Source organism: Primulina huaijiensis, chromosome 4, assembly GCF_012295235.1.
Source record: "Primulina huaijiensis isolate GDHJ02 chromosome 4, ASM1229523v2, whole genome shotgun sequence".
NCBI classification, from domain to species: Eukaryota; Viridiplantae; Streptophyta; class Magnoliopsida; order Lamiales; family Gesneriaceae; genus Primulina; species Primulina huaijiensis.
The window spans coordinates 20,350,896-20,372,003 of record NC_133309.1 but is presented as its reverse complement, the minus strand read 5'-3'; positions in this window follow the sequence as shown (position 1 = coordinate 20,372,003).

Genomic DNA, 21,108 nt, shown 5'->3' with positions numbered 1-21,108 from the left:
TACCAATTGAAAATATTTTTTATAAAATATTGTACCCTTTTAAAATAAAACATCAACCAACTAGCATTTTAAAAAAATCAAATGAAATAGTCATAAAAATGAAATGTCAAGAGTTAACCAACCTAAAAAGCAATAAATTTGAAAAGTATAGCACATACTAAACCTCTGAAAAATCTCTCAAAAGCACAAATAAATTGTCTTAAAATCTTTAACGTAAATCATGAATCATAAATGCGGAAACAGTAGAAGCGCTAGTCCTCGGGTTGTATGCGCCTTCAGTCCAGTCCAATCACCCATCAAGACCTCTCTCAACCTTACCTGCATCCATCACACCTAGTGAGTCTAAAGACTCAACACACCATAATCTTTATAACAAATAATACGTATAAAATCACATGCAACAGTGAAAAATACTTGTACTTAAAATATCTTTTTCATGAAGATGCATAAACTTTAACATGAACATTTTCGTAAACCTTTTTATGATGCATTAACTTTAAATAAAAACATTTTCATAATTATGTATCAACTTTAAACATAAACATTTTCATGACATGCATAACATAAACCTTAACATTTTTCCTTTTCCTCAAAACATAACATAAATCCTTTAATCATGATCATAAACATTTTTACTTATCCTTTTCCTTTTCTTTTTCTTTTGTTGAATTCAGATCGTTAATTGTGACTTTCCTCAAACCTCAAAAAGTCGATGGATCCATCTACATGTAACCACAGTACTGGGCGACGGGGACATCAGCGACACTCTCACCGGTCAACTGAGCCTTGGCCTATCCTCTTTCGAATAGAAATACGATCGTCGGGGCTCCCTCTGGGGCCTTTTCCCATAAATGGGCTCCCTCTGGGGCCTTCTCCCCTCACGATATTCACATTCTTTCCTCAAACCTCATGACCTCAAATCCTCAATGGTGTCACGAGAAATACGATCGTCGGGCTCCCACTGAGACCATAACCCTCACGATATCTTCACATAACATCATTATAGTCACAATTACTTCACTTCCTTCAACGTTTTACGTTTCCATCACTTTATAAAAATCATGCATCACATATCATTTTTATTTTTAAAACCAAGCATGCAACACGTCTTTTAAATGTCAACCTTAAATCATAAAAATCAATGGACATTTAAAAATCGTAATTTAATCATGAACATTTCATAAACATTTAAAATTAATCATTTTAACCTCAAAATATTTAAAATAACATTTTGACATATTAAATCATAAACATATAAAATTCCCTAAACATTTAAAATATCATTTTAACATATAAAATCCCATAAACGTTTAAAATATCATTTTAACATATAAAATTCCATTTCTTTGACTCTAACATGTCCCAATTAATTATAGTACATAAAACTGCATTCAGAGCACTGCCATAACGTTTACTAATTTTTAGGTGTAAAAAGACGGTTTTACCCCTGGACGTATAATTTTACGTTTTTTACTTTTTCTTAATTTCTTTGACTCTAACATGTCCCAATTAATTATTTAAGCTTACATGAATTTTCTCGTATTTTTATTTAGCTTAATTCGATGACTTTTAAATTAATATTTAAATACGACGTATTAATGCATTTTAATCCCGAATTAAACCAAACCTTAATATAAAATTCCCAAATTAAAAACATAGACTTTTAATAATTATTCAAGCTTAAACCTAATTTTCCATAATTTTATAAAGCTTAAAACTAGGCGTTTCTATTAATTCGTTAATTAGCGTTTTGTGCGGCGATTAAATCCCGGATAAATCCAAAACTCATTATTTTGATCCCAAATTTTTAACATAACCTTTTTATGATTTATTCTACCCTTCCAAGTCATGAGCCACACCCGTGGACCCATGGATTCAATTTTTAGTTCTTAAATCTCGTTTTTGACCCTGAACCGAACGCACCGAGCCATCTCCTAATTTAATCGAGCCACGCCCAAGCCACCTCAAGCCAAAACCTAGACAACCAGCCTAGGGACCCTACTGACCAAGCCCAGCCCGAAAACCCAGCCATGGCCAGCTCAATAACCTCCTGGAAATCGACCCAAATTTATGCTTGTGTGTGGGTGAGACTTCTTGCACTTCTAGGACTCCTAACCCAACTAGGACCCTGCCAGCTGGTTAAACATCGACCCATCCTGACCCTAACCATCCCTGGACCATGCCCAGACCCAGCCCAGACCAGCCCAAGCCCCTGGACCAGCGCACAACCACCTAAACCTTGACAGCAACCTCACGCATACTTACTGCCAAGAGCTTCTACCTCTCGTTTTCTGTGTCTGGCTCGAGCCCCATCGAGCCACCCTGCACCAACTCATGACCAGCCCCTCTAGGGACCCTCCTGCACCTTTATAACCCATAGGACTCAGCCCCAGGCTTGAAAACCGAAGCCCCACTTCAGCACAAGCATGGCCTAGAAACCCACCTAGACTAGGACTCCATGTTTTCTTGCTTAGCCACTTGACCACCAAACCAGGCCTTGAACCAACCCCTTGTGCACCTTCTTAGGACCCTAAGGGCCTAACCTAGACCAGCCCAGACCCCCTGGCCAAGACCACAAGCCCTGCCCCAGCTGCTGAACCTGTGCTGTTCTCTCCTTGAAGCTCACGGGTTGGAGTCCTAGCTTGCTAGGACTCCTTCCCAGCCTCTTGTCTCGAGTCCTAGCGTGGCTAGGACTCTTCCCTGACCCCTCATGTGACTCTAGCCCAGCATTGGTCCACCGAATCCCAAGCCAAGCAACAAGTTCCCAAAACCGAACTCCTAGACACAAAAACGTGCAACTAGGTCCAGCTTGTTTCTATTTTGATTGCAGTGTTTTTCGTGTGTTCTAAGGTCCCTAAACTCGCTTAAAACTTGCTCCTTAACCTCCTAATTCATGGCAGCCCCATTAACAACATGAAAACATGATTTTGGAACCACAATTCAAGAGTTTAATACACATGTAAGCATAGTTACGAAAATATCAAGTTGTGTGCCTTGTTTTCTTTCACAACATGTTCACATAAATATTATGGTGTAATAGATGGTTGAAGGAAAGAAATATGGCGTGCCTTTGCGTATTATACGCACGAAATAACGTTGACGACGAAGAACGGGACGAGGAGACGAAGACTAAGAAGTCTCCCTTGAAGTTTTCTCGATTTTTCCTTGCTTCCTTCGTGTGGTGTGTGTTGATGGGATTTTGGGGAGAGTTTATGAATTTTAAAAGTGTGTGGCCGTGTGGTTTGATGCTAGGTGTAGGGTTTTTTTTTGGTGCTTTAATATAATATAAATAGCTAATTAATTTGTTAATTAGGCCTAGGCCTATTTAGTCATTAAATTAAGCTCATTAGTCTTATTAGGATTTAAATAAAATATTAACAAACTTTTTTTGTTTAAATAAATTCGTGAATTTATTAGCCGGGTTGCCAAAAAGCTTGTATTTTAGTTGAAAAACCAACACCAATAAAATTTACGTCTCGGCGTATAAAATCACCTCAAAATCCCTTATTTTCAAAAAAATATGAAAAACCATCAACCATATTTTAAATAATTAAAAATAGTTATTTTAAAAAAATATTTTACGTTTTTCAGCCCTCGGTCTCCGTTCCTCGATCGTAACTTGAATATTCCTTAAAAATACTATTTTATGCATGATGATAATAAAAATCATTTTTAACATGTAAGCATGTATGTCACATAATCAAGTAGAAATTAAAATCAGTTAATTACTCATTTTCCATTATTTCCTAGAGTCGCATGCAGTTGGATTACGTCGTCTTAATTTTGGACCTTACAGTTCATATACAAAATAGGATTTAATAAAGTGAATATACTTTCTTTTGCACATTTCCAGTTTTAGTTGAGTACTTGTTTCAGTAATGCTTTCATTGTTGTTGAAATCAAGACCAGTTTTATCTTCAAATGGTTTATGCAACTATTGCATTTCAGTTAAGGAACTGAAGACTTGTTCTAGAATGAAGCTAGTTTAGTTAACTTCATATTCTCAAATTTTAACCTCTGGTTCTCATCTTGTAATCTTTCATTCTCGGTTTTTAGTTTAACACTCTCCGCCTTTAAACTCAACATTTTGGCAGAATGTTCCTAGTCAGGATCAATTTTGTTATCTACCAGATGAGTTTTTTGCTTTAAATTCTTCAAATGAGAGAGAAAGTTTTTGGTACTCATTTGTCATCTCATGAAGTGCAGTGAAAAGATCATCTCTTGTGAAATCAATTAAGCTAAAATCGAATACATTTTCACTGGTAGATTCTAGCTCAACGTCATTGGCCATCAAGCACTTCACTTCCTCATTATTACTCGGACTACTTGAGCTTTAGGGTTCAGATGACAAAGAGTCTAAGTCAGCCAACTTTGACTTGCTTTCCTCAGCTACCAACACCTTCCGGGCATACTTCTTCTTGAAAGATTGATTTTCATCCTTGGATCTTCACTTCTTGTCTAAAGATCTCTTGCCCTTCTCATATGACCTCCTGTCATCCTTCCTTGGTTTAGAGTAGTCAGTCACGAAGTCACCAGTCTTGCCACAGTTGAAACAGGCATTGGAGTTATCATTTGACTCCCACTTTTGGTAAGATCTTCGGTGGGAACCTTGATTCTTCCTAAGGAATTTTTCGAAATTTTTAACAAACAATATCATGACACCATTGCTTAATTGTTCAGCTGATTTTTCATTTGAAACTGAAGGTTCTAGTTTCAAAACAGTTAGGGCCTTAGTCAACTGAGAGGTAGACTGATAATCCTCTCTGATTTGCAATTCGAATTCATAAGCTTTCAAGTCCACAAACAAGTCATGATGTTCTTTCTTGCTCAAATCTTTGGATTCATGAATTGATATAGTTTTGACATCCCATTATTTTTGGAGTCCTCTCATCACCTTCAACATCACTTCTCGGTTGTTGTACAAATTATAAAGTGCACTGAGTTCAATCATGATTCCACTAATTCTCTCATCAAAATCAGATGTTGATTATCGAGGTTTCATCTCGATATTGTTAAAATAGGCAACAAAGAGTTTGTTTTCTTTGGTCTGTTCATTACCTTCGCACAATTGAATCATTTTTTTCCAAATTTATTTGACAGTCTTACACATTTTGATTTTGTTAAATGTGTTTTTGTCATGAATTTTGTACATAATGTCATTAGCCATATTATCAAGATTGACTTTCTTCTTACCCTCATTTGTTCATTCCCTCCTTGGTTTTTTTAACATTTGAAGAGCACCTTCGGTGATGGCTATTGTTGTATTGCTTTTCAATATCTTCATTGGTCCATCCGTGATAACGAACCACATGTTATCATCTTGAGCAACTAAATGAGCCTGCATTCTTATCTTTCAGTCATCAAAATCTTCCTTGGAGAACATCAAGATTTTGGTGAACGAAGCCATTTGGAAAAAAATATTCAGAGTCGAGAATAAGTCTCGCTCTGATACAAGTTGATAGGATCGGTTGAGTGTTCAGAAAGGGGTTGAATGAATACTTGGAAAAAAAAATTTTAACTTTAATTTAGTCGGGTTAGCAACTAAACTATATATTCTCGATTGCCAATGTCAGTTGGCTAACAAAAATACGTGAGAAAAGAATCCAAACTGATAGATTATAACAATTCAAATTGGCTTGACTAGGTAAACTGGATGTAAAATGTAAGTTTGTTTCTGGATGTTCGGAGAACTCAAGCTCATACATCACCCTTTATTCCTTTTGGGAAGGCTCACAATAGATGGCTTTGATTTTTACAACTAATTTGAAAGATCCTAGTTCAGTTTGGACTTAACACTGCCAAAACTGAAACTCTTAGTCTATTCAACTGAACGAAGAAACATTATACAAACTGTTCTCGAATATAATGACTTATAAAGAATTCATAGCAATTAATGATCTCAATGATTAGATATAATACTTTGTAAAGTGTGCCTTAGTGTACGAGTAGTTTTTTGCTTGACTTTTGAGACTTGGTAAGTGTTCTAGAAAATTGATAATTTTCGTAACTTCGTCACCCTGCTCAACTGAAATGCATCTCTATTGATAGTTTCCGAACTACAACGGTCACAAATTCGAAAAAGATCCGTTCAAAATAATGTAATCATTTTTGCATCTTTTGTCTGGTCATCATTCATGACATCCGTACAAAGGTTGATTCTGGCTGTGTCAGCAACACATGGAAAAACTTATCCAAAAACTATATACCCCTCTGGTGTAAACTGATGTCCTTGAAACTGAATTATGAAACTTAATAAAATACTTCAGTTTTGGTCTGGGACAATTTTGTTCGACTAGTCCAATAATGTAAATCAGTTTAGCTTATGGACATAGTCAGTTTTGTTTAGTTTGGAGTTCAGTTTAGATTAAATCAGTTTTGCCTTAATTATTTGTAAATACCAAAACATAAAATTTTTGTTCCAACATAAAATATATTTTTATTATATATAAGAATTTTGAACACTTTGTCCCATTATAACAAAATTAAGGAAAATATTTCGGTATGGCATATGGTTTGATCAATAATTAGGCTGAGTAGCAGACTTTATATTATTTTGTATTGAACACAATATTTTTATTTTATTTTATAATTTCGGTATAGACGCTATTATACCAATACCGAACTAAAATTTTGGTATAGCGAACTTTTTCATAAGAACAATATGAAATTTATATCATACTGAAATTATCAATACCGGAATTTCTGGTACAAAATACAATATATTTTTAAAAATTCAATATACCGTATTGAACCAGTCCTACGCACTCTCGGTGGTTCAAGCTGTCAAGAACCCCACTCGTTTGCAATGGAAGATGCAACTGCTGAAGCTATTACGAACTCTTGCTCTCGAGTACCAACGAGAAAGAACAATCATTGTCCAAAGACTGATGTTATAGCAAAATATTTGAATATTAATTGGTAGCAAGTTTGATTTTCTAGATGTTTTTTTCCTTTCTTTCTCAAGTATGTTGCAACTCATGATTTGATGATTAGTTAATGAATTATGGTTTTCTTGCTCCAAAAAACAAGAATTGTTAACCTCTATATTTTTGTAGGTATAAAAGTATAAATACTATTAGATTAAATTTTTTTAAAAATAGGATAACCCCGTATGAAAATTCTGATTCGCTATTTAAAATATGAGTAAGTCTCCTGTGAGACGGTCTCACGAATTTTATCTATGAGACGGGTCAATCCTATCGATATTGACAATAAAAAGTAATACTCTTAGCATAAAAAGTAATACTTTTTCATAAATGATCCAAATAAGATATTTGATCCATAAAATTGATTCTTGAGACCGTCTCACAAGAGTTTTTGTGTTAAAATATTGCCACAAGATAAGAGATTTAAGATGAAAATTAATTTTAAAAAAAATCAAATATTTCGTATTTCTCCGTTTAAATTCGAAATAAAATTAATATTTTATATTTTAGAATAAAGCATATCATAAGCTAAGAATTTTGGTTTATGGTCAAAATATTACTTTCTTTCTAATTTAATATTATTTTTTATTTTCATTAATTTATTTAGAATTTTTTAAATCGAAAGTTGTGAAAACAACATTAGAATCACACGCATCTTTGGGATACATATAACTTGAATAATAAAGTCGTCGGACCTAATAAAAATGTTGTCAAACTTGCATATACAAGTTTTATATATTGATTGACCTCAAGCCCATCAAGCATGTTTGATTAGAAATCTGGGCCTAATGTAACGAAATCGAATCGAATACGAAGAAATTTTAATATTTGAATTTGACTCGAATTATATATTTTGAATTGTACTTGAAGCTTGCATTGTCAAGTTTTTTTTTTACTCAAACTAGGATTGAATTATAACTCAAGTTCAAGATTGGTTAGAAAGATTTAAACATGTTTGAAGCTTTCGATGATTTTCATTCAATTTCAGCTTAAAAAATGTTCGAATTCGGTCAAAGTCCATAATTTCAAAACAAATCAAATATATTTTCAACCGGCTCAAAAAAACTCGCGAGCTGGTTCAATTCATTTGTATACATGTAGTTACAAATCATAGGAATAGTAGTTGATCAATGTGGTTAGTTTAAACAGTTATCAAATTTTATCTGGGCAATCATTTGATTTCTTCATTCTGTTCATTCAAATATATAGTTTATTGGCGTATTTTCGAACTGTTATTTCACAATCAATTGGTATGAATCATATGCCTGACATAACCTACATAAAATATTGTGTCAACTCACCTGTCTATCATGGTTTGCAAGATATTACGCACCGAAATCTAACAATTGTTGGTCTCACGTGCGATAATTTGAGATAATAAATATGAAAATAAAGAATAAATTGGACACCGAGATTTACGTGAAAAACCCCTTAAAATATTAGGATAAAAATCACAGGCAAAATGAAAAGAATTCCACTATAATATTTTATGGTATACAACCACTCACTGTGTTTCCAAAGTGAACACACTCTCTCATAATACAAGAGAACAAAACACCTCACAAATATTATAGAACTAAGCATTCGAATGCTATAAGATAAAAGAAAAACTCAAAGAATGGATGATTTCAGAATGAGATAGAGCTCCCAGTCAGTTTGAAAATGCGTATAAAACGCGTTCTTTGAATTTCTACATAAATGAATGTGTTTCCACCTCATTCAAATTTTTTTGACCAAATCCTCCAATTACGTTTGCCGACATTTCTCCCCCTTGGAGATTTGATTGAGAATCAAACACATCTCCACACATCTTTTCAATCTTATCATTCCCTGCTGCTTACGTTTCCGCTAGACCACTTATGGATCTGCACCGCTCAAACTTATCAATGTTCACTGTCTTGGTCTGAAAATCAGCTATGTTATCTTTTGTATGGATCTTCTGCATATCCACGTTTCCTTCTTCTACTACTTCTCGAACAAAGTGAAATTGGACTAAAATGTGTTTCGTCCTGGAATGAAAGGTTGGAATTTTTGTGATATACAAGGCACTCTGACTGTCACAAAACAAAGAAACCTTCTCTTGTTTGTGTCTGATATTCTCCAATAACTTTTTAATCCATACTGTCTCCTTGCAAGCTTGAGTAGCTACCATGTATTCTGCCTCCGTTGTAGATAATGCAACAACTGTTTGCAATTTTGAAACCCAGCTTACTGCTACCCTTGCAAGTGTAAACACATAACCAATACTAAATTTCTTCTTATCAGGATCACCCGCTTAATCTGAATCGACATAACCCCTGAATGTAAAATCCGATCCTCCATAACATAATGCAGCATTTGAGGTACCTTTAATGTATCTAAGGATCCTCTTGATAGTGCTCCAATGCTCTCGTCCAGGATTCTCCATATACCGACTAACTGCTCCCACTACTTGAGCAATGTCCGGTCTTGTACAGATCATGACGAACATCAAACTTCCCACTGCTGATGCATATGGTACTCGAGACATCTCCATGCTCTCTGCTTCACTGCTAGGACACATCTCGAAAGAAAACTTGAAGTTAACAGGAAGATGGGTCGATATTAGCTTTCTATCATGCATGTTGAAGCGTTGCAAGACTTTCTTCAAATACTTTTTCTAAGAATGCCAAATCTTTCTGTTACTTCTATCTCGGTGAACTTGCATTCCTAAAATCTTGTTTGCTGGTCCCAAGTCCTTCATATCAAATTTTCTAGCCAACTGTGCCTTCAATTCTTGAACCTGATCTTTGTTGGGACATGCTACAAACATGTCGTCCACATACAACAGCAAAATAATATAATCATCACCGGACATCTTGAAATACGTACAAGGGTCTGCACATAGTCTATTGTATCCAAGGCTCATGATATAGGAATCAAATCTCTTGTACTAACACATTGGCGCCTGTTTGAGACCGTACAGAGATTTGTTCAACCTGCAAACCAAGTTCTCTTTGCCTTTTTCCGCAAAATCTTCTGGCTGGAGCATGTAAATTTCTTCTACAAGATCTCCATAGAGAAACGTCGTTTTCACATCTAGCTGTTCTGGATGTAGGTCAAACACTACACACATTGTCAACACTATTCAGACTATTGTAAGCTGAACCACATGAGAAAATATCTCATTGAAGTCAATGCCTTCTTTATGAGCATATCCTTTTACCACCAATCTAGCACGATACCGCTCCACTTGGTTATTGACATCACGCTTGGTCTTATAGATCCCTCTGTTTCCAATGGCTTTCCTCCCTTGTGGTAGTGTAACAAGATTCTAAGTTTTATTCTTGTCTAATGTCACCAATTTTTCTTGCATTGCTATCATCCACAAGGATATATCCGCGCTTTGAGTATCCTTGTGGAAACTTGATGGCTCACCATCCTCTAATAATAAACAATATGCAATATTGCTTTCAGTGACATAATCTGAAAGCCAACCTGCTGGTCTTCTGTCTCGAGTTGACTGTCTCACATTGGAAACCTCATACTCAACATGTTCTTGTTCTTCGTGCTATAGTACTCCTTCACAAGAAATTTGACTTTCGTCCGTCTTATTTTTCAACTAAAATATGTTCTTGTTCTTCGTGCTATAGTACTCCTTCACAAGAATTCTCTGTCACTCCACTCTGTTGAGGTGTGTAATCCGTCGTAAACTATATTTTGATGCCCTCATGTTGACAATATGCATCAAATTCGTCACTGGTATATTCTCCTTCATTGTCAGTCCTCAGACACTTGATTCATTTTCTTTTAAGAATCAAGTTCAACCCGCGCTTTAAAATCTTTGAAAACTTGGAAAACATCTGATTTATTCTTAATTGGATACATCCAACATCTCCTAGAGAAATCATCAATGAACGAGACAAAGTATCTCGCTCCTCCTAGGGATACAACTGGTACTGGTGCTTGCCAAACATCTGAATGAATCAGATCCAGTATACTTTTGATCCTGGCAGGAGAAGTGTCAAACTTTAATCTGTGTAATTTACTGGTAACACGATGCTCAGAAAAAGGTAGTGACACTTTTGTAAGTCCCAACAACAGCTTCCATTTTGAGAGAATTTTCAACCCTCGTTCTGATATATGACCGAGATTTCTATGCCATAACACTGTTAATTCTTCTCCTGAACCAATTGATACAACAGCTAGTTCCGTCTCTTTGTGTGTTTCTCTCAAAAATACATACAGATTGCAGTTACTTTTTCCACTTTCATAACCACAAGCCCACCCTTCACAATTTTCATGATCTCGTTCTCGATACGAGTTTTACACCCGATGTCATCCAATCGTCCCAAGGACAAAAGATTTTTCGTCAGTCTCTTCACATGTTGAAGGATCGGGTCGGGCACCTTTGAAGGTGCTTCAAACACAAAATTCTTCTTGAACTTCAATAGTTCGTGTTCTGAGAATGTAAAAACCAATGAATTGAATCAAGTTTGGTGTTAAACCAAGCGGAAAATACTCGAATTAATTCTTTGTTAAGAAAACTGACTAATTTGAAATTAATTTAACTTGTGTAAACTGATTAACTGAAATAAATAGAATCAGTTCTTGCATATATCAGTTCAGTTATGGTGAGAACTTAACTGGTAATTGCTACAACTGATCGAATCAGTTTTAAAACAAATGTTAAGCAGTTAAGTACACAAGATATGTTCATGGATGTTCGGAGACTTCAACTGCTCCTACGTCACCCTTTCTACCACTTTGGGTAGGATTTACTATAACACTTTGATTTATACAAATCTTTCTACAAACTCACTCAGCTTAGGACTTACCCTACTGCCTAACTGAACTACTAGTCTAGACTGAAGGCAGCACCTTCCAGCCAACACTTGTTTAACGTCTATGTGTCAAAGACTACATACACAAGTTTTACATCTTTTTGCAAAACTCACTCAACTGATCTTTTAAGCTCTACTCTCTTATATATGTGAGTGATAGTGATGGATCGTGTGCTCGGCACCTTAGGGTTGCTTTCAACACAATGAATCAATGAGCTGCAATAGCTCGTGTTCTAAGAATGTTTACACCTATGAATTAGATCAAGTTTGGCATAAAACCAAGCGAAAAATACTTGAAGTAATGTTTCGTTAAAAAAACTGATAGATTTTATATCATGTGCAACTGAATAACTGAAATACAGGAAATCAGTTAGAGCTTATATCAGCTCAGTTATGGACATAACTGAACTGATATCAGCTGAACTGATAAAAACAGTTAAGAACAAAAACAAACAGTTAAACATAAATAACACAAGATATGTTTATGGATGTTCGGAGACTGAACTGCTCCTACATCACCCCTTCTACCACCTCGGGTAGGATCCACTATAAGACTTTGATTTATACAAGACCTTGTACAAACCCACCCAACTTAGGACTTACCCACTGCCTAACTCAACTACTAGACTAGAATGAAGGCAGCATCTTCCAGCCAACACTTGTTTAACGTCTGTGTGTCAAAGACTACATAGACAAGTTTATTGTCTTTGTGCAAGACTGTATTTGAGTGGTGGTGGTGTGTGCGTGTGTGTGTGTGAGAACTGAACAATGAAAACAACCCGAAGATGTTCTCAAACACTGAGAGAAATAAGCTTCTACACTAAGCTGATATAACTTTGAAGTGTTCCCTCGACTGGGCTGATTGCTTCATCAAAGCATATATGCAATATGCATGCCCTCTCTTCTTTTTGATGAACACACTCTCCGTATATGTATCGTGTATATCATGTGTGTATCGTCATCCTCTTTTCTTCACTGATCTTCATCTTCTATTTATAGGCGTTTAGCTGAACGTACAGTGAGACTCTGTGAATGAATCTGTTGCAGTTTGAATTTGTTCTCCCAAATAGATATCTGGAACATTTAACTTTAAGCGATGCTACAACGTCTCTTATTGTACCTTGATCGTACAATGCTTTTGTACATTTGTGCACAGCTGGATTAAGCTTGTCGTATCTGCAAACTGGTTCGCTCTTAACTGATGTTCTGACTGGTCAGTTGAACTGATCTTGAACTGGTGAGGTGAAATCAGTTGACTCGTCAGCTGAACTGATTTCTCTGATTCAGCTGAACTGGTTCAGTTCGATCATTCAGTTGGCACTTTCAGTTTTCGTCTTGATAGCTTCAGTTTAGGCTCGGTAACTGATCAGTTCGATCAGTCACAACATCTGCACACTCGGTAAATCATTAGAAACAAAATAAAAAGTTTTGTTAACACCAAAATAAGATTGTGAACATGAAATTTTCCAACAATCTCCTCCTTTTTGATGATCACAAAATTTGAACAGTTAAATCAATTTAAAAACAAATTTTCAGTTCGAGGATAGCAGAAAGAAGAGCTCCCCCTCAACAACTGAATAAAACGATTTGAAAACAATTTTTCAGTTTGAGGGATATCAAATTTAAAATCAGTTTTAAAGAAAAGCTTCCCCTCAAGAGCTGAATCAAAAACTCCCTCTCAAAAATATAATTGTTGCGCGATTTTAAAGGAAATTTAAGCAATAAACACTCAAGCAGTCAAGGCAACATATAAACTGTAAAAATCAGTTCAGTTACATGCAAATTAACTGGATACACTTGATGTTAATTTAATTCATTATGCGTCCCTTGCATTAATATAAAGCACACCATCTTATGTAAGGGAACTGCTACTATACTTAGCAAATATCAAATAACATCAAGTATCAGTCAGTTTATATAAAATAGAACTGAGTGTACCAACAATTGGTCGCCTAGAATGCTTGGAATGATGCATTGATTTTGAGTTTATTTTACCATAAGAACAGCTAATTCCTTGGACTTGATCTATGTGCTGGCTAACTGGTCTAACTGATGCAAACTGGACTCAACTGATACTGAACCGCAATGATCAACTACTAGAATCTGATATGGCAATGAAGTGGCGGCATTTCGGATGATTAAGCTCCACTTAACTCATCAGTTTCAGCTGGTAGTTGGGTTTCGTCTGTTGAACTAGTAAGCTGGCAACTGAAATCATGTCCGCTGAACAGTTTAGCTATCCTGTTGTTAGTTGAACTCAAGAATCCTGCAAACAGCTAAACAACAAAAACATCACAGCAAACATATAAGATATTATCAGAGGGTTTTGAAAACCATTTTAAAACATGTTAAAACACATTTTAAAAATCATTTTTCAAATGTCATTCTTAGAACAACTAGCTCTGATACCAATTGATGGATCGTGTGCTCGGCACCTTAGGGTGCTTTCAACACAATCAATCAATGAGCTGCAATAGTTCGTGTTCTAAGAATGTTTACACCGATGAATTAGATCAAGTTTGGCATAAAACCAAGCGGAAAATACTTAAAATAATCCTTCGTTAAGAAAACTGATAGATTTTATATCATGTGCAACTGAATAACTGAAATACGGGAAATAAGTTAGAGCTTATATCAGCTCAATTATGGACATAACTGAACTGATATCAGCTGAACTGATCGAAACAGTTAAGAACAAAAACAAGCAGTTAAACAGAAATAACACAAGATATGTTTATGGATGTTCGGAGACTGAACTGCTCATACGTCACCCCTTCTACCACCTCGGATAGGATCCACTATAAGACTTTGATTTATACAATACCTTGTACAAACCCACCCAACTTAGGACTTACGCACTGCCTAACTCAACTACTAGACTAGACTGAAGGCAGCACCATCCAGCCAACACTTGTTTAACGTCTATGTGTCAAAGACTACATAGACAAGTTTATTGTCTTTGTGCAAGACTATATTTGAGTGGTGGTGTGGTGTGTGTGTGTGTGAGAGAACTGAACAATGATAACAACCCGAAGGTGTTCTCACACACTGAGGGAAATAAGCTTCTGCACTAAGCTGATATAACTTTGAAGTGTTCCCTCGACTGGGCTGATTGCTTCATCAAAGCAGATATGCAATATGCGTGCCCTCTCTTCTTTTTGATGAACACACTCTCTGTATATGTATCGTGTATATCATGTGTGTATCATCATCCTCTTTTCTTCACTGATCTTCATCTTCTATTTATAGGCGTTTGGATGAACGTACAGTGAGACTCAGAGAATGAATCAGTTGCAGTTTGAATTTGTTCCCTCAAATAGATATCTAGAACATTTAACTTCAAGAGCTGTTGCAACGTCTCTTATTGTACCTTGATCGTACAATGTTTTTGTATCTTTGTGCACAGCTAGATTAAGCTTGTCGTATCTGCAAACTGGTACGCTCCTAACTGATGTTCTGACTGGCTAGTTGAACTGGTCTTGAACTGGTGAGGTGAAATCAGTTGACTCGTCAGTTGAACTGATTTCACAGATTCAATTGAACTGGTTCAGTTCGATCATTCAGTTGGCACTTTCAGTTTGCATCTTGATAGCTTTAGTTTAGGCTTGGTAACTGATCAGTTCGATCAGTCACACAACATCTGCACACTCGGTAAATCATTAGAAACAAAATAACAAGTTTTGTTAACATCAAAATCAAGATTGCGAACATAAAATGTTCCAACAATCTTCCCATTTTTGATGATCACAAAACTTGAACAGTTAAAGCGAATTAAAAACAAATTTTCAGTTCGAGGGATAGCAGAAAGAAGAGTTCCCCCTCAACAACTGAATAAAACGATTTGAAAACAATTTTTCAGTTTGAGGGATAGCAAATTTAAAATCAGTTTTAAAGAAAAGCTTTCCCTCAAGAGCAGAATCAAAAACTACCACTCAAAAATATAATTGTTGCGCGATTTTAAAGGAAGTTTAAGCCATAAACACTCAAGAAGTCAAGGCAACATATAAACTGAAAAAATCAGTTCAGTTACATGCAAACTAACTGGATACACTTGATGTTAATTTAATCCATTATGCATCCCTTGTATTAATATAAAGCACACCATCTTATGTAAGGGAATTGCTACTATACTTAGCAAATATCAAATAACATCAAGTATCAGTCAGTTTATATAAAATAGAACTGAGTGTACCAACAATTGGTCACCTAGAATGCTTGGAATGCTGCATTGATTTTGAGTTTCTTTTGCCATAAGAAAGCTAATTGCCTTGGACTTGATCTCTGTGCTGGCTAACTGGTCTAATAGACGCAAACTGGACTCAACTGATGCTGAACCGCAATGATCAACTACTAGGATCTGATATGGCAATGAAGCGGCGGCACTTTGGATGATTAAGCTCCACTTAACTCATCAGTTTCAGCTGGTAGTTGGGTTTCGACTGTTGAACTGGTAAGCTGGCAACTGAAATCTTGTCCGCTGAACAGTTTAGCTATCATGTTGTTAGTTGAACTCAAGAATCCTGCAAACAGCTAAACTACAAAAACATCACAGCAAACATATAAGATATTATCAGAGGGTTTTAAAAACCATTTTAAAACATTTTAAAACACATTTTAAAAATCAGTTTTCAAATGTCCTTCTTAGAACAGCTAGCTCTGATACCAATTGATGGATCGTGTGCTCGGCACCTTAGGGTGCTTTCAACACAATGAATCAATGAGCTGCAATAGCTCGTGTTCTAAGAATGTTTACACCGATGAATTAGATCAAGTTTGTCATAAAAACAAGCGGAAAATACTTGAAGTAATCATTCGTTAAGAAAACTGATAGATTTTATATCATGTGCAACTGAATAACTGAAATACGGGAAATCAGTTAGAGCTTATATCAGTTCAGTTATGTCCTGATAGTTATGGACATAACTGAACTGATATCAGCTGAACTAATCAAAACAGTTAAGAACAAAAACAAGCAGTTAAACAGAAATAACACAAAATATGTTTATGGATGTTCGGAGTGTAACGACCCTTTACAGGCCCAGTGGACTGCCCATACAGCCCACTGCCCCGATCGACCCAAGGCTATCCCGATCTTGGGCTCCCTCAAGGGGCTTTTTCCCTCACGGGCTTTCTATAGGCGTCGTACGAGTTACTCATAGAACTCTTTAATTGAGCTAGCTCAATTGGTACCAGACTTGTGCTGAGTATCTATATATCCATGTGATCTCAGGTTCGAGTTTGGGAAGGCACAAGCTCCAGTGCATGGGCTGGAGAGTTCTATGAGTAATCCGTACGACGCCTATGGAAAACTCGTGAGGGAAAAGGCCCCTTGAGGGAGCCCAAGATCGGGATAGCCTTGGGTCGATCGGGGCAGTGGGCTGTATGGGCAGTCCACTGGGCCTGTAAAGGGTCGTTACATGGAGACTGAACTGCTCCTACGTCACCCCTTCTACCACCTCGGATATGCTCCACTATAAGACTTTGATTTATACAACACCTTGTACAAACCACCCAGCTTAGGACTTACCCACTGCCTAACTGAACTCCTATACTAGATTGAATGCAGCACCTTCCAGCCAACACTTGTTTAACGACTGTGTGTCAAAGACTACATACACAAGTTTATTGTCTTTGTGCAAGACTGTATTTGAGTGGTGGCGGTGTGTGCATGTGTGTGTGAGAACTGAACAATGATAACAACCCGAAGGTGTTCTCACACACTGAGGAAAATAAGCTTCTACACTAGGCTGATATAACTTTGAAGTGTTTCCTCGACTGGGCTGATTTCTTCATCAAAGCAGATATGCAATATGCGTGCCCTATCTTCTTTTTGATGAACACACTCTGTATATGTATCGTGTATATCATGTGTGTATCATCATCCTCTTTTCTTCACTGCTCTTCATCTTCTATTTATAGCCGTTTGGATGAACGTACAGTGAGACTCAGTGAATGAATCAGTTGCAGTTTGAATTTGTTCCCTCAAATAGATTTCTGGAACATTTAACTTCAAGCGCTGCTGCAACGTCTCTTATTGTACCTTGATCGTACAATGATTTTGTATCTTTGTGCACAGCTGGATTAAGCTTGTCGTATCTGCAAATTGGTTCACTCCTAACTGATGTTCTGACTGGCCAGTTGAACTGGTGAGGTGAAATCAGTTGACTCGTCAGCTGAACTGATTTCACTGATTCAGTTGAACTAGTTTAGTTCGATCATTCAGTTGGCACTTTCAATTTGCATCTTGGTAGCTTCAGTTTAGACTCGGTAACTGATCAATTCGATCAGTCACAACATCTGCATACTCGGTAAATCATTAGAAACAAAATATCAAGTTTTGTTAACTTCAAAATCAAGATTGCGAACATAAAATGTTCCAACAGATAGTGTGTGCTTGTGTGAGAACTAAACAATGAATACAACGGGAAGGTGTTCTCACACACTGAGGCTTCTATACTAAGCTGATAACATATTGACGTGTTTCCTCACAACTGGACTGATTTCTTCTTGTAAGCTGATAAGACTTTAAGCGCGCCCTTCTTCTTCACACACTCTTATTCCTCTTATCATCAGCAAAGCCTCTGCCTGCTTCGAAGTTACCAACCTATCTTCCTTATTATTGCGTCGAATTTTTTCTCCGAGAACCGCAGTTAAGAAATCGTCGAATTTAAGAGAGCCCATAAAATAATTGTTGGTTATGTTGATGATAAGTTGATCATATGAATTTGGTAGACTTTGAAGTAGAAGCTCTGCACGTTCATTTTCTTTTATTTAATGCCCCATAGAAGTGAGTTGAGAAAATAGAGTATTTAGTGTGTTGATATGATCGGTCGTCGATGAGGATTCCGCCATCCGAAGAGTATAAAAGCCTTCTCTTTAGGAAAATCATGTTGTGTAGCGACTTAACCTCATACATCTTTGTCAGAGTATCCCAGATAACTTTTGCTCGTCTGCTATAGTCAAGTGTAAATTGACAACATCATTGTCATTCATCTCATTCCACTTTCCATCGTCCGTAATTTCCACCGGTCTATCTCCAATAGCCGCTAAACAATTTTTTTTCTTAAAACGGCTTGTATCTTTATTTTTCACAGCATAAAATTTCTTCCATTGAACTTTGTTATCTCGTACCTGCCCGCATTATGTCTACAATAATTTAGTAGACTGGACAAAACAATCCCGCCTTAAAAAAATATCAAAAAAACTTTTCTGATGTGGAAGATCAGTCTAGGCTGCAACCAGAGAGCATACTCAGAATTTTAAGAAATTTTAAACAAGGCTCTGACACCACTTGTTGGTCCCACGTGCAGCAATTTGAGATAATAAATATGAAAATAAAGAATAAATTGGACACCGAGATTTACGTTAAAAACCCTAAAAATTATTAGGGTAAAAACCACGGGCAAAATGAAAAAAATTCCACTATAATATTTTACGGTGTACAACCACTCACTGTGTTTCCAAAGAGAACACACTCTTTCTTAGAGAAGAACAAAACAACTCAAAAATATTATAGAACTAAGCACTCAAATGCTATACGATGATAGAAAAACTCGAAGAATGGATGATTTCAGAATGAGGGAGGACTCTATTTATAAAGCTCTCAGTCAGTGTGAAAACACGTATAAAACGCGTTCTTTGAATTTCTACGTAAATAAATATGTTCCCACCTGATTCAACTTTGTTGACCAAATATTCCAATTACGTTTGCCGACAACAATTGTGGTTTCTCATGTTATAAAAAAATTCTCAATCCTGAACAACAATTTCGGGTGTGGTTCGGACTCAAACTTCTTTCCGATTCGTTTCGTTCAAATTTGGTATCTAAAAAAATCGAAATATGATGCAAATTTTAGAGCACTTTTAATTTTGTGCTGTAATTAATATGCGCCTTTTAAGGAACAAACAATGGCCCGATAAACAAATATGAATAGGTCTCTTGTGAGACGATCTTACAAATCTTTATCTGTGAGACGGGTCAATCCTACCGATATTCACAATAAAAAGTAATACTCTTAGCATAAAAAGTAATACTTTTTCATGGATGACCCAAATAAGAGATCGGTCACACAAAATACGATCCGTGAGACCGTCTCACACAAGTTTTTGCCAACAAATATATGTAATTCAATATCTGACCCGTTTGCCTTTAATTTAGACCCACTAAACAAATGCTCTACAGACCCAAGAAATTATCATTCTACCTATGTCTTGTAATGGTTCCACAACTTATTAATTATATATATTATCTATATCTATATTAAATATCCGAGATTACTGAAAACCTTTCGATGACTATTAATGTCACATGTTTTGAAATCTTGAGCACACATATCTCTGAAAAACACGCGTAAAGACAAGTGTATGTGTGCTCAAGATTTGAAAACATGTCGATGTTATGTTCAAGATTAGAAAACACTAGAATTAATAGATCATTTTTTTCATTGATGACTTTTAGCAATCTCGTGATTTCACAGAGGTTATATACAATTAATATATAAAATTATTTTATTATATATATACTCAGACATATGTTATAAGAAATGAGTAGGTTTCTTGTGAGACAGTCTCACGAATCTTTATATGTGGACGGGTCAATTTTACCGATATTCACAATAAAAAGTAATACTCTCAGCATAAAAAATAATACTTTTTCATGGATGACCCATATAAGAGATCATTTTCACAAAATACGACCCGTAAGACCATTTCACACAATTTTGTCATAAGAAAGTTGATTCTAAAAATAGTCTTAATGTAGTCTAAAGAAAAATTTAAAAAATATCGACCCAAAATAAATTATTTAAAAATTAGAAGTAAATATGGGGCAGAAGTTTTCAGTGTTTATCCATAAAATATTCCTTAGCAACACCAATATAAAAGAATGACAGAAAAAAATTAGATAAGTTAAAAGTAAATAACTCAGACAAATTCTGAGTTAAGTCGATATTGACAGAAAGAAACCATTTTCGTTCTATAATAAAAATTTAGCTATCTAATTTTTACAATTGTTATTATCAATATACATTTTTGACAACATCGACAACCAGTGATGTAACCAAAGGTAGGGATTGTCGGCAATATGAGCATTAAATGGAAGAGTCAACAAAGGTTGGTATTTTTGACTCAGATAGAAAGGAACACGTTTTATACGTGGTAGGATGTGTTCAGACGGAACGCGTTTTTAACGCGTTTTCACACTGACAGGAAGTTATAAAAATAGAGCTCCATTTCTTCATTCTGAAATCATCACTTCTTCGAGTTTTCTCTCATCTAATAGCATTTGAGTGCTTAGTTCTATAATATTTGTGAGGTGTTTTGTTCTCATGTATTAAGAGAGTGTGTTCTCTTTGGAAACACAGTGAGTGAGTTGTACACCA